The sequence below is a fragment of the Pantherophis guttatus genome, chromosome 1 (genome assembly GCF_059756535.1).
Source record: "Pantherophis guttatus breed Tessera chromosome 1, ASM5975653v1, whole genome shotgun sequence".
Classification (NCBI taxonomy): Eukaryota; Metazoa; Chordata; class Lepidosauria; order Squamata; family Colubridae; genus Pantherophis; species Pantherophis guttatus.
This window is the reverse complement of record NC_142063.1, coordinates 137,093,044-137,115,164: the sequence shown is the minus strand read 5'-3', so window position 1 is coordinate 137,115,164 and position 22,121 is coordinate 137,093,044. Positions and strand designations below refer to the sequence as shown.

Genomic DNA, 22,121 nt, shown 5'->3' with positions numbered 1-22,121 from the left:
AAGGGGCTATGGAAGAATGCCAGAATCTAAAAGGATTCGACGTAGGGGAAGGAGTGGCAAACTCCTGTCTGGGGGCAGACTTAAAAGAGTGATCAGCGTAGAATCTCTATGGACTGAGTCCAACCCCGCCCCATGAATTTCATTGACCTTTATCTAACTCCCAGCTGATTAAACGTTCACATGTAAACCTGATCTTTCATTCCTGACATTCTTTCTCTGGTGAAACAAGTCCCATCTTCTTCCAGGATTGTTGTTCCAGTTGGTTTGAATTCATTTACCTGCTGCTGTTGGGTATCTAGAAATGCAGTAAATAAAAAAGAGCAGTTGTTTCATTAAAGCTAATGTATGCAGGGAGGAAGGGGAATCACCTATCTTCTCTGGGTATGTGTATATACAGGAATATACATATTAAAATGAGCAGGTAGCCTTTTGTGGAGGGAAAAAACAACAACCCCCACATATATCTGGCAACCTGCTGAAAGAGAACCATGGAACAGGCTGCCAATGCTGACATTCTGTAGCCTTGGGATGAAGGCCAAGCCTTTCCTATGAATCTGATTTTTAGTTCATTGGGCTGCCAGAAATTTGTTAAATAGATCTCATTCTCCATGTGTTTTGCCTGTGGGCAGACTAACAGGATATCTGGCATTGTTTCTGCACGACCCTGATGGCAGACAATGGGAGTTCGACGTGTGGAAATTTTGTCGAACCGAGTCTTCCAGGGTGGAATATGTGTGTCTGGTTTGATTACTAGAAGAATGGAATTATTCATCTTCGGCGGGGAAGGGAATTGGTGTGTTGATCTCCATTTTAAGCCCCGTTTAGTATTGAATCTTAGATTAGAATTTTATTTTGCTTTCCAAACAACAACAAAGTTATGTTGATCACAGTTTCAGTAATGCATATCCCCCTTTGATTTCTCAATTGGTATTTTGGTATCGTTTATACAAATTGGGACCATGGATGTGTACAATAATAGTGACCGACTTTTGTTCAAAATAAAGTAAGCGGATATTTATTTATTGCTACATTTATTCATCAAGCCACTCAGTGATCTATCCCTGCTTGCTTCTGAATGGAAAGCCTGCTAGCGCACCACTTGGGATCCCCCCCCCTTTCTAGCTAACAATCATCCTGAAAGCCAATAACAACAATATAAAACCACTTAAACCAAGAGCAGTCAAAAAAAAAAAATCATCACCTTTTCATTGTGCTATGTTTAGATGATGAAGATTCACACTGGGCTTTGAAGTGTTCTAAAAGTAGGAAAAAGATAGATGCTATTAGCCTGGGACATTCCAAGAGATACAGGAAAGCATCTATTGGATTGTCCAGCTCACAACAGTTGCTATCAGTCATCATGGCACATCACAATTTCAGAGAGAAGAAGGAATGACATAGTCTGCCTAGTTATTTATACTAGACCCATATGCGTAATAATCCATGGCAATCTGGTGAACAAGTCCTGGAGGAGCCATACACAAAGCACATACTGTAAATGGGGTTTCTGTTACACATTCTCATAGATTTCAGAATCAGAATAGAGCTGGAAGGGACCTTGGAGTTCAGGCCCCTGCTCAGACAGGAGACCTTATACCATTTCAGACAAGTGACTGTCCAGTCTTTTCTTAAATACCTCCAGTGATGAAGTACTCACAACATCTGAAGGCGAACTGTTCCACTGGTTAATTGTCCTCGCTTTAGGAAGTTTCTCCTTAATTCCAGGTTGCTTCTCTCCTTGATTAGATTCCATCGTTTCTTGTCCTGCTCTCTGGTGCTTTGGAAAATAAATTGATTCCTTCTTCCAATTTCATTGCCTGTCTCAAAAAGCTTCTCCAAACTAAGCAGTGTGCAAATTGCATCTCTAGAGTTTGGTTTTCACACACATGGCCTCCTTGTTTCTCCAAGGTGCTATCAGCTGGGATGTGATATACATCTCCAAAGCAAGGAGAAACGTGAAGTGAAAATCTTCTTATGGTCTTCAGCCTATTTGGAAGAAGGTTTGAGGAAGTTTGGGCTTCAAATGGGTACCTTGAGAAACTGCAAGAGTTGAGGTACCCATGTCGTCTTTTGAAGCTCCAATGCAAGGTAAATTCCTAATTTTTGCCTTATTTATTCTGGAAATGCTGAGGGGGCCATGAAAGGGCCTGGTGGCTCAACAGACTGATAGCATTGTGATTAACACCAGCTGTCTGCAATTACTGTAAATTCGAATCTCCCCAGGCTCAAAGTTGACTCAGCCTTCCATCCTTTCTAAGGTAGGTAAATTGAGGACCCAGTTTGGGGGGGCAATAAGCTGACTTTGTATAAATATACAAAAGTATGAAGGCTATTGCTTAACACATTGTAAGCCGCCCTGAGTCCCCGGAGAAGGGCGGCATATAAATCAATTTTTTTATTTTTAAAAGAAGTGCACCATACACGATGCCTAGGCTACCCTTTTTTGTACTACATTCAGAGGACTGCTTCCTGAAGTCTGAAATCTTTTGCATGCTTATTTGTGAAATAAGGTCTCCTGAGTAATCACCCATCTATTCTCAAGCACTTTGGTGAAGAAAACTCTGAGGTAAGTGCAGGAATAGCCCTAAGAATTTTACCAGTTGGCACATTCCAACAACTCTCTGCCTACTCGGATTCTCCTAACCAACTTGTTCAGACTGAAGCAGATGCTTCAATGGGCAGCAAAACATCTCAAACCAACAGGAAAAGAAGTCCAGTCGCCATGACTAAACTTCTAGCCAATCCTATCTGAATGGCTGAGAATCTTCATCGACACATTGCCATGCACTCTGGGGAAGAAAACCTGAAGATGATGTGGAATATCCCTACAAATTTTAGGAATTAGTACATTCCAACAACTCTCTCCTGAGTAAATTCTTAAGACCCATCAAGTAATTAAAGAATGAATAAAGGGGAGGCTTCAATTCACTACTAGAAGCATGCAACATCTCCACATTTCCCACACCCTTTCCAATGAGAAGAAGCATTCTATGGGGAGATGAGTATTTCTCCTGACTTCTCTTGGATATCCAATGGAGGATAAGAGGCATTCCTTAAAAATGAATAGGGCCAAACAGTAGCATAGTCTGATTTGTTTGTATGTTTGTTTGTACAGTAAAACCAATTACTGTAACAATAGGAAGTTTGACAATATTGTTATTCTTCTTTTGAAACCAGAATGCAAGCAACCTTCAAATCATTCATTCTGAGGCTTGATAGGGGTCTGGAGGCTAAACCTTATGAAGAACACTTGCAAGAAATTAGGTATGTCTAGTTTAATGAAAAGGACTAGAGGTGACATGACAGCAGTATTCAAGTATTTGAGGGGTTGCCACAAAGAAGAGAGTGTCAAGCTATTCTCCAAAGATCTGAAGGCATAACAAGAAGCTAATCAAGGGGAGAAGCAACCTGGAATTAGGAAGAAACTTCCTAGGAGTGAGAACAATTAACCAGTGGAACAGCTTGCCTTCAGAAATTGTGGGTGTTTCATCACTGGAGGTTTTTAAGAAGAGACTGGACAGCCACTTGTCTGAAATGGTATAGGGCCGTGATGGCAAACCTATGGCACGCATACCACAGGTGGCACAGAGCCATATCGGTGGGCACGCGAGCTCAGCTCTGCTGTACATTTGCACGCCAGTCAGCTGATTTTTGGGTCTTCTGGGCCCATTGGAAATCGGCAAACAAGCCGTTTCCGGCCTCCGGAGGGCCTTTGGGAGGGGGTGTGGAAGGCAGTTGTAGCCCTCCCCAGGCTCCTAGAAAGGCTCTGGAGCCTGGGGAGGGCGAAAAATGGGCCTACCAGGCCCACCGTGCCATCACATGCCAAAAGCGGGGAAACACAGGGGTGGGTCATGCACACGTGCATGGGGGCGGAGCGCATAGAATTATGGGTGTGGGCACGCGTGCGGCCGACCCCCCTCCCCCCTCCCCTCACTTTTGGCACGTGAAGGCAAAAAGGTTAGCCATCACTGGTATAGGTTCTCCTGCTTGAGGAGTGGGCTGGACTAGAAGACCTCAAGATATTTTCCAGCTCCTGTTCTGTTCTGTTCTGCTCTGTTCTGCTCTATTCTTTTAATTTCTCATGATGGTTATGCAGCAAGTCCAAACTGGAAATAAAGAGAAATTTCCTGACAGTTAGAACAATTAATTAGAACAGCTTGTCTTCAGAAATTGTGGTGCTCCAGAACTGGAGGATTTTAAGAAGAGAGGGTCTCCTGCTTGAGCAGGATGTGTGTGTTTGGACTAGAAATCTCTAAGGTCACGTCCAACTCAGTTATTCTGTTATTTCTCATGAGGGTTATGCAGCAGAACCTCACTGCCACTCATAGAAACACCCACCCCCATAGACATGCTCTGTACAATGCTTTTGCTGTGAGGAATATATCTTCCTTATATTAGAAGCTGATTACTGTGCATACATACCATTTGTGCAACATATTCTAAATGAAAATGTGCAGCTTTTGGTCACAGGGCCATTTCCTCAGCCTGCAACTTGACACAACGAGCACGTTTGGACCGATTTCTTTAGGCTTCTGTTATAGAAAGGAGGCAGAAGAAATTTTCTCTGCTCAGTTCTCATCCTATCATTTAGGAGCACCTTTGTGGAGTGAGGTCACCAATGATCATACATTTCCTCCTGCCCTCATATGCCATCTACTTTAAGGTAATCATCTGTCCACCTCAGGCATTTGACTTTGTTCAAAGCTTAAGAGATACTTCTGTTAACTTGATTTTAAGGAACTGAGCTATATGCTTCATTGTAAGTGCAAAGTCTGCTCATTTGTCATGTACCATTGATCTCAATTTATTTGGAAAGTACCTTACCAAGACAGAACTATAGGCTTCAATTCATAAAGTCCAGTATTTCCTTTGGGGATAAACACGTCCTTTTCAGAGAGATGCAGCAAGCAGGGTGATAGGAAAAGAACTGTAAATAATATTTATAATCTTTGAGATAAGTATGAGATAAGTCCTTAACATTAGTTATCTTCTTTTTGATAGATATGTTCATATTGTCATTATCTATGGGATATGACTGGTTAGATTAGAAATGCTACTGTGTCCTGATAAAACTGATCATGTATTAGCCCAAATTGAGCTCATTTATACATTTACAGTTTATTCAAAGTCACATATTCCAAATGCTTGTAATGGAACAGGAAGAAAGAAAAGGGAAATTAGAGTTATGGAGACCATATAAAAAGGAGGGAGATGTTCAAAATACCTGTTAAGGTAATGCCATATCTTTGCAGATAATTCCAATTCTGTTTCTGTGAACAGCAGTATTGTATTTCATTTTTCAAAAAAGAGTACACACACACACACAATAGTTCTAAAAAAAAGAAGAGTGCTCTTCTTTTTTTAGAACTATAGTGTGTGTGTGTGTGCACATACTCCTTTGAATTAGTGTTGATTCCTGGCAACTGCCAGGACTATCCATATATTTTTCTTGGCAAATATTCAGAAGTGGCTTGCCGCAGTCTGCTTCTTAGAGCTGAGAGAGCACAACTGCCCCAAAGTCACCTACTTGACTTTGTGCCAAGACAGGACCAGATCTCCTGGTCTGCTGATTTCGAGCCTGGTGCCTTCATCATTACACCAAACTGGTTCTCAATTCCTTTTAAACCTATTTTAAAAGAAGAGCTACTTGGATGTAGATTGACATGACTGCAGAGTAAGCAATATATATCAGTTCCAAGTCTTAATGAATAGACGAGCCTTGCTTGGATCTTAAATTCTGTCTAATTAAGGCATTGCTTGAATCCTTGTATATCATTTTGAGTTTTGTGCCATATCTCTATAAGCTGTTTGTCTTGTCTGCTTCAAATATTTATAGGACAAAGGCAAAAGAAAAATAATAAAGTTGAGAGAGTTCTAAGGAAAACCCCATACCGACCAGCAGTGATGATGTTACTTGGTGGTAGCATGGAATGTCTGCAAACCACCAAACTTAGAAGGCACCAAGGACGCCAAAGTTCATCCCTGAGCTACAGATATTCTTTTTATTGAAAATACTGTTAGATGTCCACTTTTACTTATGCTTCTTTACTTCTCTTCTTTTGATTCTTTGAAGTCTTTTAGTGCCATCAGAGACACTTCCCTTTCATCCAGGTGATGGGTTCTGGATCTTACAGTTTCCTGAAATGAGCCATTTCTGAACTTCTCTCCATTTTTTCCCCAGTTTATTGTAGGACAGCTTGAATTCCCACAAATATGCAATCTGACTACAGTTTCTGGAAATTATAATCCAACATTTTAGGGAAGAGATTCTTTTTTTCCAGTTAGGGAAATGGATTTGGTAATTTAGTTGGGTTTCAGACCACGGGAAGAGTTGATTGTGCTTGCTGATGACCTTTGATAGAAGTGGTACGGGGGTGGTGAATCCATTCTTGCATTCTTTGATCTCTCAGCAACTTTTGATACTGCCGGTTAGGATATGCTTCTGGACAGGCAGTAGAGGTTGGGAGTGGGAAGTAATGGTTTTCTTCCCCAATGGTCAGTCCCAATTGATGCTGTGAGGACAGGAAGAGAAATCTCACTTACCATGCCTCATAGTTCAACACTCTCCTCTCTCTTGATTAATATGTGCACCTGAAACCTCTGGGGGAGGTCATCTGTCAGTTTGGTATGATGATGATACCATTTTTGCATCTCAATGCTGGACTGCTTACATGAAACTGTCAATGGATTGGCTCAGTGTATGTAGACTGGTCAGATCTGGATGAAGTTGAATAGATTTCAGCTCAATCCTGATAAGTCTCAGTATTTGTATCTGTTTTGTCCCTCAGGTTGGGACATTTTCACCATTGATCTTGGATAGGGTAGCTTGGGGTTCCTCCTGGACTTCCAGCTGTAGCTTGAGTAGTAGGTAGTAGTTGTAGGAGGACTCTCATATCTCTTCTTTCTCGTGTGTTTCAAGTGTGCCCTTTCCTCAACTGGGAAGGCCCTTTGGATGGTTACTCATGCAACCATCCATGGGGGGGCACCGTGTTGCGGTGGTTCTCATTTCTCTCCGACCGGTCACAATCTGTGTTGACAGGGGGGCAGAGGTCGACCCCGAGGCCCCTTGTATGTGGGGTGCCACAGGGGCCGGTTGTCTCTCCCCTTCTGTTCAATATTTATGTGAAGCCGCTGGGTGAGATCATCCATGGTTTTGGGGTGAAATACCATCAGTACGCTGATGACACTCAGCTGTACATCTCCACCCTGGATCACCCCAATGATGCCCTTGAAGTGATGTCCCGGTGTCTGGAGGCTGTATGGATCTGGATGGGGAGAAACAGACTCAGGCTCAACCCATTCAAGACCGAGTTGCTGTGGTTTCCGACATCCTGATATAGTCAGTTGGTGCCATCACTGACAATTGGGGGCGAGTCGTTGGCCCCCACGGAGAGGGCTCGCAACTTGGGTGTCCTCCTGGACTCACGGCTGTCTTTAGAAGAGCATTTGACGGCTGTGGCCGGGAGGACTTTTTATCAGGTTCGCCTGATCCGCCAATTGTGCCCCTTTCTGGATCGAGACTCGTTACGTACAGTCACTCATGCCCTCGTCACTTCCCGCCTGGACTACTGCAATGCTCTCTACATGGGGCTCCCCTTGAGGAGCACCTGGAGGCTCCAGCTGGTCCAGAATGTGGCCGCACAGGTGGTTACAGGAGCAACGTGGCGCTCCCATGTGACTCCCCTCCTGCGCGAGCTGCACTGGCTCCCGGTGGTCTTCCGGGTGCGCTTCAAGGTTTTGGTTACACCTTTAGAGCGCTCCATGGCTTAGGACTGGGGTACTTACGAGACCGCCTTCTGCCACCAGTAGCCTCTCACCGACCAGTATGCTCCCATAGAGAGGGTCTTCTCAGGGTGCCGTCAGTCAAACAATGTCGACTGGTGGCCCCCAGGGGGAGACCCTTCTCTGTGGGGGCACCTGCCATCTGGAACAAGCTCCCCCCGGAGATACAGAGGATCCCGGATTTGCGCACTTTCCGCCGTGCCCTCAAAACATTCTTATTCCAGCAGGCTGGTCTCGCCTAACCTCCCTTTTAATTGCTTTTAAATTTGTTTTATAAATTGGGGTGTTTTAAATTTGTTTTGGGCCAAAGTATTTAATGTATTTTAAAATGGTTTTTTATTATTATTATTATTATTATTATTATTATTATTATTATTATTATTAAAATTTCTATACCGCCCTTCTCCAGAATAGGACTCAGGGCGGTGAACAGCCAGAGTAAAAAAACAATACATACAAAATTTAAAAGCAATTTAAAATAATTAAATATTATTGGCCGTAAATTAAAATAACCCAATTTAAAATCAATTTAAAATTAACTCAAGCCAGCCCAGCTAGTTGAAATAAATGGGTTTTCAGGGCCCGACGAAAAATCCGGAGGTCTGTTATTGTACGTATCTCTGGGGGGAGGTTGTTCCAGAGGGTGGGCGCCGCCACAGAGAAGGCTCTCCCCCTGGGAGTCGTCAGCCGACATTGTCTGCCGGACGGCACCCTGAGAAGGCCCACTCTGTGCGAGCGTACTGGCCGGTGGGAGGCTATTGGTGGCAGAAGGCGGTCTCGTAAGTACCCCGGCCCTAAGCCATGGAGCGCTTTAAAGGTGGTCACCAACACCTTGAAGCGCACCCGGAAGACCACCGGGAGCCAGTGCAGCTCGCGCAGGAGAAGTGTTACATGGGAGCGCCTTGTCGCCCCCATAATCCCCCGCGCGGCCGCGTTCTGGACCAGCTGGAGCCTCCGGGTGCACCCCAGGGGGAGCCCCATGTAGAGAGCGTTGCAGTAGTCCAGGCGGGAAGTGACGAGTGCCTGAGTGACTGTGCATAGGGAGTCCCGATCTAGAAAGGGGCGTAACTGGCGTATCAGGCGGACCTGATAAAAAGCCCCCCTGGCCACGGCCGTCAAATGATCTTCTAACGACAGCCGTGCATCCAGGAGGACGCCCAAGTTACGAGCCCTCTCCGTGGGGGCGAGTGATTCGCCCCCAATAGCCAGCGATGGCATCAGCTGGCTATATCAGGACGCCGGAAGCCACAGCCACTCGGTCTTGGAGGGGTTGAGTCGGAGCCTGTTTCTCCCCATCCAGGCCCGCACGGCCTCCAGGCACTGGGACATCACTTCAAGGGCATCGTTGGGGTGGCCTGGGGTGGAGATGTACAGCTGGGTGTCATCAGCGTACTGATGGAACTCCACCCCGAAGCCACGGATGATCTCACCCAGCGGCTTTACATAAATGTTGAACAGAAGGGGCGAGAGGACCGACCCTTGTGGCACCCCACAAGCAAGGTGCCTCGGGGTCGACCGCTGCCCCCGTCAACACAGATTGCGACCGGTCAGAGGTAGGAGGAGAACCACCGCAGAACGGTGCCCCCCACCCCCAACCCCGCCAATCGGTGCAACATGATACCATGGTCAATGGTATCAAAAGCCGCTGAGAGGTCTAACAGGACCAGGATAGAGGAGCAACCCCTATCCCGAGCCCTCCAGAGATCATCCACCAACGCGACCAATGCCGTTTCCGTGCTGTGCCCAGGCCGGAAGCCGGACCGGAGCGGGTCTAGATAGACAGCTTCATCCAGGTACCGGGGAAGCTGTTGCGCCACCACACTCTCAACAACCTTCGCAACAAAGCGAAGGTTGGAGACTGGACGATAGTTAGCCAAAACAGCCGGATCCAGAGAGGGCTTCTTGAGGAGGGGCCTCACAACCGCTTCTTTCAAAGCGGCCGGCAGGACCCCCTCACTCAAAGAAGCGTTAACAATCTTCTGGAGCCAGCCTCGTGTCACCTCCCGGGAAGCCAGTACCAACCAGGAGGGGCACGGGTCCAATAAACATGTGGTTGCGTTCAGCCGTCCCAGGACCCTGTCCATGTCCTCGGGAGGCACAGGATCGAACTCCCCCCAGGTAACACTCTCAAGACTTGCCTCAGTCATCTCGTCCGGACATACCCAGTCAGAGGCCAGCCCTTCCCGAATCTGAGCGATTTTGTCATACAGATACTGCACAAAGTCCTCAGCTCGGCCCTGCAAGGGGTCATCCCGCACTTCCAGATGGAGGAGGGAGCGGGTCACCCTAAACAGGGCGGCCGGGCGATTATCTGATGACGCGATAAGAGCGGCAAAATAGCTAGATTTCGCCGCTTTTATCGCCACTAGGTAGGTCTTAATATGAGACCTCACCAGTGTTCGGTCGGATTCGGAGCGGCTGGTCCTCCAACTACTCTCCAGGCGTCTTTTCCGGCGCTTCATCTCCCTAAGCTCCTCGGAGAACCAAGGAGCTAGGTGAGTTCGGTGCCGGGTCAGAGGCCGCAAAGGCACGACACGGTCCAAGGCCCCGGCAGCCGCACTATCCCAGGCGGCCACCAGGTCTTCAGCCGAGTCATGAGCCAGAGTCTCAGGAAATGGCCCAAGCTCCATCTGGAACCTATCAGGGTCCATCAGGTGCCTGGGGCGGAACCACCTGGTCGGTCCCGCCTCCCTGCGGCGGGGTGCAGCAGTTAGAAAGTCCAGTCGAAGGAGCGAGTGGTCAGACCATGACAAGGGTTCGATGGCTATATCCCCTATATCAAGGCCACTCAACCACTGACCAGAGACAAAAACTAAGTCCAGACTGTGTCCCCCTGTGTGAGTGGGGTCATGAATTAACTGAGTAAGGTCCATGGCCGTCATGGAAGCCATGAACTCTCGAGCCACCTCAGACGTTTCACCGATAGATGGCAGGTTGAAATCCCCCATAATAACAAGTCTGGGGGTGTCCACCGCCACCTCGGCTATAACGTTAAGCAGCATGGGCAGGGCCGTTGCCACGTGGCAGGGAGCCAGGTACGTGACCAACAAGCCCATCTGTACTCCACGACCCCACTTCACAAAGAGGGACTCACATCCGGCTATCTGTGGAACAGTGGTCTCCCTTGGATCCAGACCTTCCTTTATAATAACCGCCACCCCCCCGCCCCTGCCCTGAGCCCTCAGCTGATGAAATGCACGGAAGCCTGGTGGGCATATATCCACGAGGGGAACTCCCCCCTCCTGGCCCAACCAGGTCTCCGTAATGCCCGCCAGGTCCACCTCCCCCTCCTGAATAAGATCGTGAATGAGGGGGGCTTTATTAACAACGGACCTGGCATTGCATAACATCAGCCGGAGGCTCTGGCCCTGAGAATCTGGACAGCCTGGGGAACGAGAAAAGCATTGGGGACCGGAGTGCGCAATCGCTCTAAGATAGCGAGTGCGCATTCCCCGAACATGATGTGGTCCCCAGCTACCGCCATATCTGCCCCTCCCACTCACTATGCTGATGGAACAGCCCTCTTCAAATCGAACTCCAACCCCCTCCCTGACCTCCGGTTCTACGTCCCTAATGTAGTAACGTTTGTACTATGTGTATTTTATCTTTTGGCTGTTCACCGCCCTGAGTCCTTCAGGAGTAGGGCAGTATATAAATTTAATAAATAATAATAATAATAATAATAATAATAATAATAATAATGATGATGATGATGATGATGATGATGATGATGATGATGCAGTGGTCATCTCATGATTGGACTACTGCAATGCTCTTTACGTGTGACTGCTCTTGAAGACCACCCAGAACCTACAGCTGGTTCAAAATTCAGTAGTACAAGCAGTAACAGGTACTTTTTTATTATGCCAATGTATTTCTACTGTTATGTGAGCTGCCATAGTTGCCAATCAATTTCCAGGTAAATTGAAGATGCTGATTGTCACCTATGCCACCTTAATGGCATATAGCCTTGTTATTTGAAGGATCACCTATCTCCAATTTTTTTCGCCCTGCCTAGTTAAGGAATAATAACAATAGAGTTGAAAAATCTGTTTAAAATGAGCAGGTTAAAATATTGTGGTATTTCTGAATACAGACTGATAAAGTCTTGGCTCAAAGCACACCAAATTTAACCATCGTTGAAAAGAAGAAAGTGTGGATGATTGATGAGAAGATGGCAATACCAGGAGACAATAGAACAGAGGACAAAGAATTGGAGAAGACCACAAAGTATTTGAAAATCAAAACTGAAAAATTATGCAGACTTGTAATGAAAATGATGAAACAATTGATCATTTGATCAATGGCTGCAGCAAAATTTCGTAAACTGACTACAAGCAGTGGCATGACCAAGTTGCTAAAATTATTCATTGGAAACTTTGCCAGAGGTTTGGATCTGAATGCAGTAAAGACTATTGAAACTATCAAATTGGGAACATTTTTTTAAAAAATGAGAGGCTTAAGATTGTATAGGATTTTTAAGATCCAAACAGACAAGCAGGCATCTTGTTCATAATATGCCTCACATAACAGTTATTGAAATGAAAAAAGTCTAGTTTCATTGATATTGCTATACCGGGTGATGCTAGGATTAAGGAAAAATAATTGGAAAAAATATATAAGATATTGGGACTTGCAGATAAAAGGTGAACACTTACAGGGGAAAAAATCCACTGTTACACCAATTGTGTTTAGAGTCCACAGAGCAATACCGAAATGACTCCCACGATGTGTGAAATATTGAATATGTTGGACCTGAGCACCCTAATTTTACAAAATAGCACCCTGCTTGGAACTGCTTATATTCTTGAATTCTATTTTAGTAATCTTTGGGTATCTGTTTAGGATTTTAATTATTAAGTTTTCACTAGTCTTAGTGTTCTGCCCCAGCTACGGATCCCAAAGAACGCAGCACACATGAAGTCTGTACAAACCTTAGTTTATTAAATTAAATCAGTCTTTAAAGGCTGTTAATTAACTTTCTTAACAGCCTACAAGAATCCAAAGAACAAATAATCGTAATCTTACTATGGTTGGCACAAAGCCCAGAAGCAATTTGCAGAGAACTAAGATCAAGATGCGAAGGAGAGTGAACTAAATTGTTCCCTGCAAATTGCCTCAGTGGTCGTCCTTCCTTAAATAGGCTAAGGGAGTGGCCAATTAGCCCCAAGCTTTACTCTCGAGGAGACCTCCTCCTGAGGAGCCACTCCTGCCTTTTGGCAGCTCTGCGCGCCTGTGCATTGAGAAGAGGCTCCTCCTCTTCTTCCTCTTCACTTATGGGAGCTTCTGGAGGTTCTGAAGGTCCTGGCTGAATCCCTGCCTCTGGCACCACATCTTCTCCAGCCTCCTCATTGTCCGACTCTAGTGCCAGCTGCACAGGCTGCTGGCGCAGCACTACACCAGCCTCCTCGCTGTCGGAATCAGCTACTAGCTGCACAGGCTGCTCACGGGCCACAACACTTAGACTGTGAATCTAACTATCAATTATTAATAGTAACAGGATTGTTGACTGAGCAACCAGGGAAGCAGTTGCAGGACTACTGGAAGAAAAGTCACAAATATGCAAAGAAAGTCAAAGAAGTCTGGATCATGGACCTTGCATACCTGGAAACAGAAACAGAAGAGAAAGAATTGGAGAAAAATCACAAAGACTCACAAATAGTAAGAGAACGACTGTGGCAAATAAAAAACAATACCAAATAGTAATAGGCACCTCTGTGCAATCCAAACCGACTGAAGCATCACTTGAAGACCATCCGCAAGGACAAAAATCACCAAGTCAATTGCCAAAGGCAGCTTTACTTAGAACAACTTATAGCTTTGCAACAATAGCTTTGATATTATTAAACAATAATAGATTGCTGGTCCTTGAGAAGGCCTGGATAAGTGGACAAATGAAAAGAAGGAAGTGTGGATGATTGATGAGGAGATAGCAATACCAGGAGAAAGTCGAATAGAGGAGAGACAAGTGAAGAAGATCACGAAGTATCAATATCTGAAAGTCAAAACTGAAAAATTATGTGGACTGGGATAAGTGGACAAAAATGCCAAATCCAGTTTAAATATCTGGCTGATTGTGCAACCAACTATAATAATACTACTTTTTAGAAGTGTTATATGTTTTGGAAAGCACAATCAAGTTTAATCCCAATGTACAGTAACTCTATCTACTACTAGTCTGTGGTTTATTAGTATGTTCCTCCCTCTCCACTTGTTCAGTGGGCTCATGGAGATGCCAAATTGTACAAAGAGTACAAGAGTGCTAGAGTACCAGAGAGGAGATGCTCAGATAGTGGGAGATACATTTTTGCCATGGAAAATCTTCAATCATATGATATTGATAAAGGGAAGGGAGGAAAGAGATTTTACTTTACAAAGTACAGACTCAGGTCAGTGAAACAGCGTTCCTATATATTACTGCTATTGTTTTCAATGAGATTTCTTAATGTAACTGTCACAATATGGTTGCAGACTACCTTTACTTTAGGATTAGTGGGATCAGCATTTCTCCATCTCAATCACCTATTCAACTACCTCCCAAATCTCTCCACCAATTAACAGCTGTAATCATTCTCCTCTGTTCTCATGGAGATTTTGAAATGAGGAAAAGTGGAGTGTTTACTGCGGGCCTTTACAATCAAACTCAAACCCCAGCTGTTTACTCAAAGGGAAAATCCCCCTTTCCTCGGAGTCACAACGGATGAGGGTTTTGTCCAGGGTGGGTTCTACTTACCTTTACTACTGGTTTGCAACGGGTTCGCGTTTGCACGCTCGCTTGCGCACACGCCTTGCTTCTGCGCATGCACAGAAGCTTCTGCACATGTGCAGATTGCTTCTGGTGACGTCAGGGTCAGTGGGAGGAACCTCCCACCAGTTTTACTACCAGTTCTATAGAACCGGTCCGAACCGGGGGCAACCCACCACTGGTTTTGTCTTAGAAAAGGGTGGGCACACACTCCGCTACAAAGAAGTTCCCTGAAGATGGGCTCCAGCATCTTCAGTTTAAAGCTTGGAAGACTAAACCTTTGGTCCTGGTGACCAACCCAGATTGCATCTTGCTACATTATCCTGAGACACATATATTTGTCTTCCTTCGGTGGGCAATAGATTTGTGGATCTAAATATACAAGAGAGGCAGAAAGCAGAAGGACTGAATTAGCAAAGCCAAACAAAATAATTTCAATTTATTACATAGGCAGGAAAGTATTCACAGGTGGTGCAGCCCAACAAGAAATGCAAACATTCAATAGAGAACAGAATCTCACATTCTAACATCAGAGGGAACAGAAAATCTTCCACTAGCTACTGTTACTCTCCAGGCAATTAGCTCTATCCCAAAGTACCTCTGTATGTAGGTTTACCAAACTTGATACATTATTCTACTCTAATTATTCATACTTCTAATTAAACATACCTCTTGTTTATACTTTGTATTTCTCTTTTATCAAAAGTATATTTGAAATAATCCCAGCACATACAGCAAACCCTGCAAGCAATGGTGGTAGTCCTTGGAATGAAAAGAGATAGCTAGGCTGCATCAGAAGATGAGAAAACAGCATAGGATTTTTAAGTATGATAGCAGTGCAACTACTAGCCTCAAGAAGGGTGAAGTATCTCATGTCTTTAAAGAAACTCAGTCAAAACTAAGTTGTCAGAAAGCTAAATGAGTCAATTTTCACTAATCCTTGCCTTAAAGTGGTGGACAACCTGTAATCTCAGAATCACATATGGCCTCATAAAATGTTTTGTTCAAAACAAGCCCTTTCTTGTTTAAATCTGATAGCATAATGTCCTGCCACTCTGAGAAAAAGTATTAAAAAAAGATTTAAGATATATTAATCTTAAATTATATTAATATTTAATATAATGTGAGCCGCACTGGTGCAGTGATTAGAATGCAGTACTGCAGGCTACTTCTTCTGATCAATGGCTGCCAGCAGTTTGGCAGTTCAGGTCTCATCGGCTCAAGGTTGACTCAGCCTTCCATCCTTCCGAGGTCGGTAAAATGAGGACCCAGATTATTGGGGGCAATATGCTGACTCTGTTAACAGCTTAGAGAGGGCTGTAAAGCAGTGTGAAGCGTTATATAAGTCTAAGTGCTATTGCTAATATACCTTTAATATACTTTTAATATAAGGTATACATAAGTGGTGGGTTTCAAAAAATTTTACTACCGGTTCTGTGGATGTGGCTTGGTGGGCGTGGTTTGATGGGTGTGGCAGGGGAAGGATACTATAAAATCTCCATTCCCTCCCCACTCCAGAGATAGGTTACTGCAAAATCCCCATTTCCTCCCGAACAGCTGGGACTTGGGAGGCAGAGAATAGATGGGGCGGGGCCAGTCAGAATTTTTACTACCGGTTCTCCAAACTACTCAAAATTTCTGCTAACGGTTCTCCAGAACTGGTCAGAACCTGCTGAAACCCACCTCTGGTATACATCGTTTTAGATTTCTTCTCAATTAGGCCAACTGAAAGCTACCAAATAATGTCTATTTAATTCCTCATCCAGCAACATGACAAAGCAAGAAAACAAAAACAAAAAGTGGAACTGAGAAAAATATTTGATGTTTACCTCATAAACAAAATAAATGGAACATGGGAATAAGTAGAAGGTATTAGTTTTAAAACTAATAAATTTAGTTCTATTTAGTTATCCTATTTATATTTTTTAAATTCCAATTCTACTATTTTTATACATAACTCAACACGGTGAATGTATCCCCACCTTCCTCCTCTTATTTTGCCCACAATAACAATCCTATGAGGTGAGTTGGGCTGAGAAAGAGTGACTGGACAAAATCATCCAGCTAGCTTCCATGGCTAAGGCAGAACTAGAACTCACAGTCTCCTGGTTTCTGTCCTGATATCTTAACCCACTAGACCAAACTGGCTCTATCTTATCAAGTATAGAGATGCTTTGAATACTTACCTGCATGATAGCAACAATACAAATGTGCTTGGCTCCTGATAAAATCAGTATTTGACTCTCTTTCCACCTTGACATAGAACCAGATTTCAGGAGGGGGGGGGAATCTCTAGAGAATTAATTTTTATATTAGGGTTGTTATGGGCTAGCTTGCAAAAAAAATATGGGTATCTGGACTTTTGCAGCCCAGATAATGCAGCTCTGCTTTCTTAGCTCAGAAGGAATACAAAGCCAGATAATAACATTTTCTCTTATTAAGAAGAAATCTGGCTTTGTATCACAATTAGGAAGTCATGAACTTAAAATAAAACCCCTTCTGTTTGCTTCATGTCTAGATCTCATTGCTGCTGCTGAGTTCACAGCTAGTAAGAGCATGCTCTAGGGGGAATACTTTGAAATATCTGAAGCTTGGTCTACTTTGCTTTCTTCCCTTGTCTGTGTTGTCTGTGTTTGCAGGCTGGATTGCATTAGACAAAGCATTTTCGGTACGTTCTGCTCACTGGGCTTCTTTCTCTGTTACACTGATATTGCAGTATCTCCTTGGGGCCTCTGGACAATCTATCTCAATCTCCTGCATTTCTTGAAACCACAGGTGGCCAATACCATTTCAGGGCTATCCAAACTATAAAAAAGATCACAAGAATTATTTCTTAAGCACTCTTCATTAAATGGAGGTGAAGCAAAGGGGAAAGGAATTTTTTTTTACTGCTGAAGCCACAAAATCTGCATGTTTTTCTAAACAAAATATTTCCTGAATGTGGATTCCGGCATTTTGCTTATGGAGCTATAGAGCTTTCTCTCATCCTCTTTTTCTTGCTGTCCTAATTTCTTTTCACTGTAAATTCTCTGCTTGGAAGCCAGCAACTTCCATTCTCTATTCGTAATTCCAGCTGCTAAACAGAGTATCCAAGAAATAGCCAGTGCTGGCATTTATTGTGCCTGCCATGGGGTATGTGAGAGCATCTATCAGTTAAAGACCTCATTTGTTTAACCAAAGAGAGACAATTTGGCTAATGGCTAAGGCAGCAGGCTAGAAACCAGGAGACTGTGAGTTCTAGTCCAGCAGGGTGACTTTGAGCCAGTCACTCCCTCTCAGTCCTAGGGAGGAGACAATGGCAAACAACTCTTGAAATCTTGCCAAGAAAACTACAGGGACTAATCCAGGCAATGGCTATGAACAAAGACTGATTCAGAGGCATGCAAACTGATAGGAGGTTGCCACGAGAAGCAAGAGCATAATATGGGTGATCAGAATCTGAGTGATCTAGAGTTTATAATTTACCAGAAACCGAACTGGGAAAAGAGAAGTCTAGAAAAACAAACGGAAATGGAGAGATAATGGTTTGAGAAGGGAAAAAATCCCTTAGACCTTCCCCATGGGTAGACAAATTGATTGCAGGCTTGATGAAAGTACTATAGGAACTGGAAGAGATTTTATTTAGCAAAATAACTAGAGAAAGGATTAGCAGCCTATGGCCTGTGGATTAGATATCGTCCCAAATCATATGGCTCATGGTTCTAAAAAGAAATTTAACAGCCTGTGTGAGAGAGGGAGAAATCACTCACCGTTTTGATGATGTCTTCACCAACTGCTTTGGTGTGAGCAGAACAATCCCCTGGAACTGGTGATAGTGATGATGGCAACAAGGCTTCTGATTTCCACATTGAAGAAATTTGTCAGTCCATGTCAGGCAAAAACAGCCAGAATCACTCGTGAATAGTCTCAAGCAGTAGTTTTATTGCTAGTCAACAACATTACAAGAATCTCACCAGAATGACTGCATTCCCTTGAGAACAGAAAGATAAGGCTTCAGGGATTCTGGGAGAGGCCAGGCCTGTGCTACTTTCTGAAGTGCAATGTTTCCAAAGCCACGACAAGGCCTTTGGGCTACAGCAGAAACTGGCAAACTATATTTGCATTTCCATCACTCCTAGTATTGTCTGAAAAGTTGTCAGGAGTTAAAAAGCTGCCACAAACCAGAATGACATTTAAAACAATGTGATATTAATCATGGCCACTTTTACATGAAAAGAAACTCATGTGAGTAATTGGGCCTCTTTTCCCCACCTCTGTATATTGTATATTCTCCATATAATCTCATATTTCCAATCTGAGAGACGCTGCAGCCTAGGTATTGTGATGCCATTTGATATTCACAAGATTGACAGCTGCTCCCTGTGCAGGGAATATATTATCTGCCTGCTTTAAACTATGGCTTACTGAGGAAGGTTGTTTGTTTTGGCACCTTTGAAAGCTTATGTCTTTCAAGATCTAAGCTAGAATTTAAATGACAGGGCAGGGAAAGGAACAAGGTAATACTGTTCCTAAGCCTGTTTCAAGGTTGCTGTGGTGATCCTTTGTCTTTTAAAACAGGTTTTTTTTTTCAACCTTAGGAACTTTAAGATCTATGGACTTCAACTCCCAGAATTCCCCAACCAGCTTATTTGGTGATTTTGACGATTAAACAAAATATTATCTGTAATAAAGAAAGTGAGATTTTTCTGTAATCACAGATTAAGAGACAATATTGTAATTGTACCTGTACTTGCTGCCAAAGAAATCAAAGTTTCTTCTTTCTATCCCTTTTGGTTTTCTTCTTCTGCGCTTTTTCTTTTTTCCTTCGCTTTTTAAAATCCTTTGTTTATCTTAATGTTTATGTTCTTTGGAAAATCTTTAATTTAAAATTTATACATGTAAAAAAAATTCCTGAGGTTGAGAAACACTATTATAAAGTATGGTTGAACATTTAGCCAGAATTTTTTATTTATATCAATTTAGATGTGCTAGTTGAGATAGTGTCTGATGTTGACTGCATATTTCTTGTTGCAAGCTCGAAGTGTGACTTAGAATCTTAGATAACAGATCATTGTAATGTAATGTATTGTATTGTATATTGTATATTATATATTATATATTTATTATATTATATATCATGTCATATCATATCATATCATATCATAATAATGTCATTATAATAGACTATCATCCAGCCATCTCAGAGCCTTAGTTTCTATTATTTATCTTCTTCCTTTGGATATTATGTTCTGTGTTTTGAAGTGCACTCTAATGTTATGGCTTCTATTTTTTTGTGTTTTACACATGGCTACTTAGGAAAGGAATGTTTATATTCTCATGTTTTCTCTCTTTTAAAAATATATATTTTTATTATTTTGTGTCTGCCTATCATTGATATCTATCTACCCACAATATCTATCAATCTATCTCCCAATAGGGGTGAGGCTGCTTTGGCAAGTCACACAGAATTTATTTCATTTTTGAAAACTTTTTGTTCCTTTGCATTTGCCAGTTAAGGCCCACAGGCCTCTCACCAGGCTGAGTTAAAGGGGAGGATATCAGTTCAAAGATTTTTTTTTCCTGGAAGACAGCTGGTGGCAGGAGCAGCTACATCAAGGCAAGGTAGAGCCAAAGGACATCTAACCTCGGAAGTTTCTGGAAGAGAAGAATTGAAACATCTCTTCTTCTTTCACCCTAGGGCTTCAAGCTATGCTACCGAGGCGTATGTGTAGGTCTACAAACTATAATAAGAGCTCTGTCTCTAAGATGCTCTGTAGGAAATGGATACTGTTCTTTAAAAGAATTCTGTGTATGAAGATTACAAACGAGATTTTTCCACATGATTCTGGGCACATCTGATTGCTTAGTGCAAATCAATGTTTACAGCAAGTCAGTGTTTGATGGACTTGAATGCCCATCTATATGTGGAAGCACAGCATTTAATTTAATAACTGTAGACTGAGACTCCGTGTTGGCCCTTCTCTGCCATTATAGATAGTTCTCGACTTATGACCACAATTGAGCTGAAAATTTATGTTGCTAAGCAAGACAGTGGTTATGAGTGTGTTGCCCCATTTTATGACCTTTCTTGCCCCAGTTGTTAAGTGAGTCGCTGCAGTTGTTAAGTGGATCATTCGGACATTAAGCAAATCTGGCTTCCCCCATTGACTTTACCTGTCAGAAGCCAGCTGGGAAGGTTACAAATGGGGATCACAGGACCCCAGGAAAGTGCAACTGTCACAAATACAGTTTGTGTTGCCAAGCCTCTGAATTTTGATCACATGACCATGGGGATTCTGCCACCGTTGTAAGTGTGAAAACCCGTCATAACTCACTTTTCTCAGTGCCGTGGTAACTTTGAATGGTCACCCAACAAATGGTTGTTAGTCGAGGACTAACTGTTTTCCATCTTTCATCCTTAATAACTAAACTGATTATTTATTTATTTTTTAAAAAAGAATAAAAATACAAAAAGCGAGGGGAAGAAAAATCCTGCAATATTAAGAAAACAGAAAAGTGCTGAAACAGCCACATGACATATTGGAAAGAACATGGCCTTATAGGCCATTTCAAGATTTTATTTTATTTTTCCTTCTGTATTTTCTTTCTCTTCAACTTCAGGCTGAAAGCATTTAGCAGAATGAACATGGCAAGAAACAAGATCAGTTTACTCTGTGCTTCTTTTCAGAAAGGTACAAACCAGGGGTGAAATCCAGCAGGTTCTGACAGGTTCTGGAGAACCAGTAGCGGAAATCTTGAGTAGTTTGGAGAACCAGGAAATACCACCTCTGGCTGGCCCCAGAATGGGGAGAGAATGGAACTGTTGCAATATCCTTCCCCCAGGAGTGGGGTGAGAATGGAGCTTTTGCAATATCCTTCCCCCCAGGAGTGGGGTGAGAATGGAGCTTTTGCAATATCCTTCCCCCCAGGAGTGGGGAGGGAATGGCGTTTTAGCAGTATCCTTCCCCTGCCACACCCACCAAGCCACGCACACAGAACCGGTAGTAAAAAAAAATTTCACCACTGGTACAAACCGTACGAATTAAAATAAATCCAGGCACGGAGATCAGGAGAAAAGAATGAACTAAGTCTTTACCCTGAGCTGCACCGTTTAACCAGAAATATTTCCCTCCCAATTCAGTGAGGTTTGATTCCCTCAAATAAATGAGTGATTACGGATGTTATGCAGCCTGAACTGCTTCCTCTTACATCTAGGCTTGCTAAATCCTCGCTTGTCAGAAGGCTAGCATACGTAGTGGATTATTTCTTCAGAAAGTACGTAGTATAAAAATTCTTACCCGCTTGTTTCGGAGGTGAACGAATCCCCCTCCCCACTTTCCTCCTTTACGCGATCCGTACGAAGTAATAATTCCAGATCGATCCTACAGGGGTCGCTCTAGTACCACGAACGGAATAGCTTTGCTCGAGGCGGAGCGAGATACTATTTCGCGTACGAGGACGAAGCCCCAGTAGTAAAGGCGTCTTGCTCGGAAGAATAATCCAAAGGACCCCCACCGCCCAGGGCTATTTCAAAAGGACTCTTGGAATCGGATGAAATGGAGCGGTAAAGAGAGGGGACACAAACACTCATTTAAACACGCGCACACGCACATAC

At 43.4% G+C, this 22,121-nt stretch overlaps 1 long non-coding RNA gene across 2 annotated transcripts; it reads right to left on the bottom strand.

Annotated features, from left to right (window-relative positions):
• Nucleotides 1-142: 142 nt before the first annotated feature.
• On the bottom strand, nucleotides 143-21,859 carry LOC117674679 (uncharacterized). 2 transcript variants are annotated; one of them, XR_015731111.1, is made up of 6 exons: nucleotides 21,805-21,859; nucleotides 19,251-19,382; nucleotides 18,277-18,362; nucleotides 4,423-4,532; nucleotides 1,202-1,256; nucleotides 143-295 (listed from the first exon to the last, which is right to left on the bottom strand). It is a non-coding gene; the product is annotated as an uncharacterized LOC117674679 (long non-coding RNA). The 2 variants fall into 2 exon arrangements; XR_015731112.1 differs by lacking the exons at nucleotides 143-295; nucleotides 1,202-1,256; nucleotides 4,423-4,532 and adding an exon at nucleotides 12,705-13,386.
• Nucleotides 21,860-22,121: the final 262 nt, after the last annotated feature.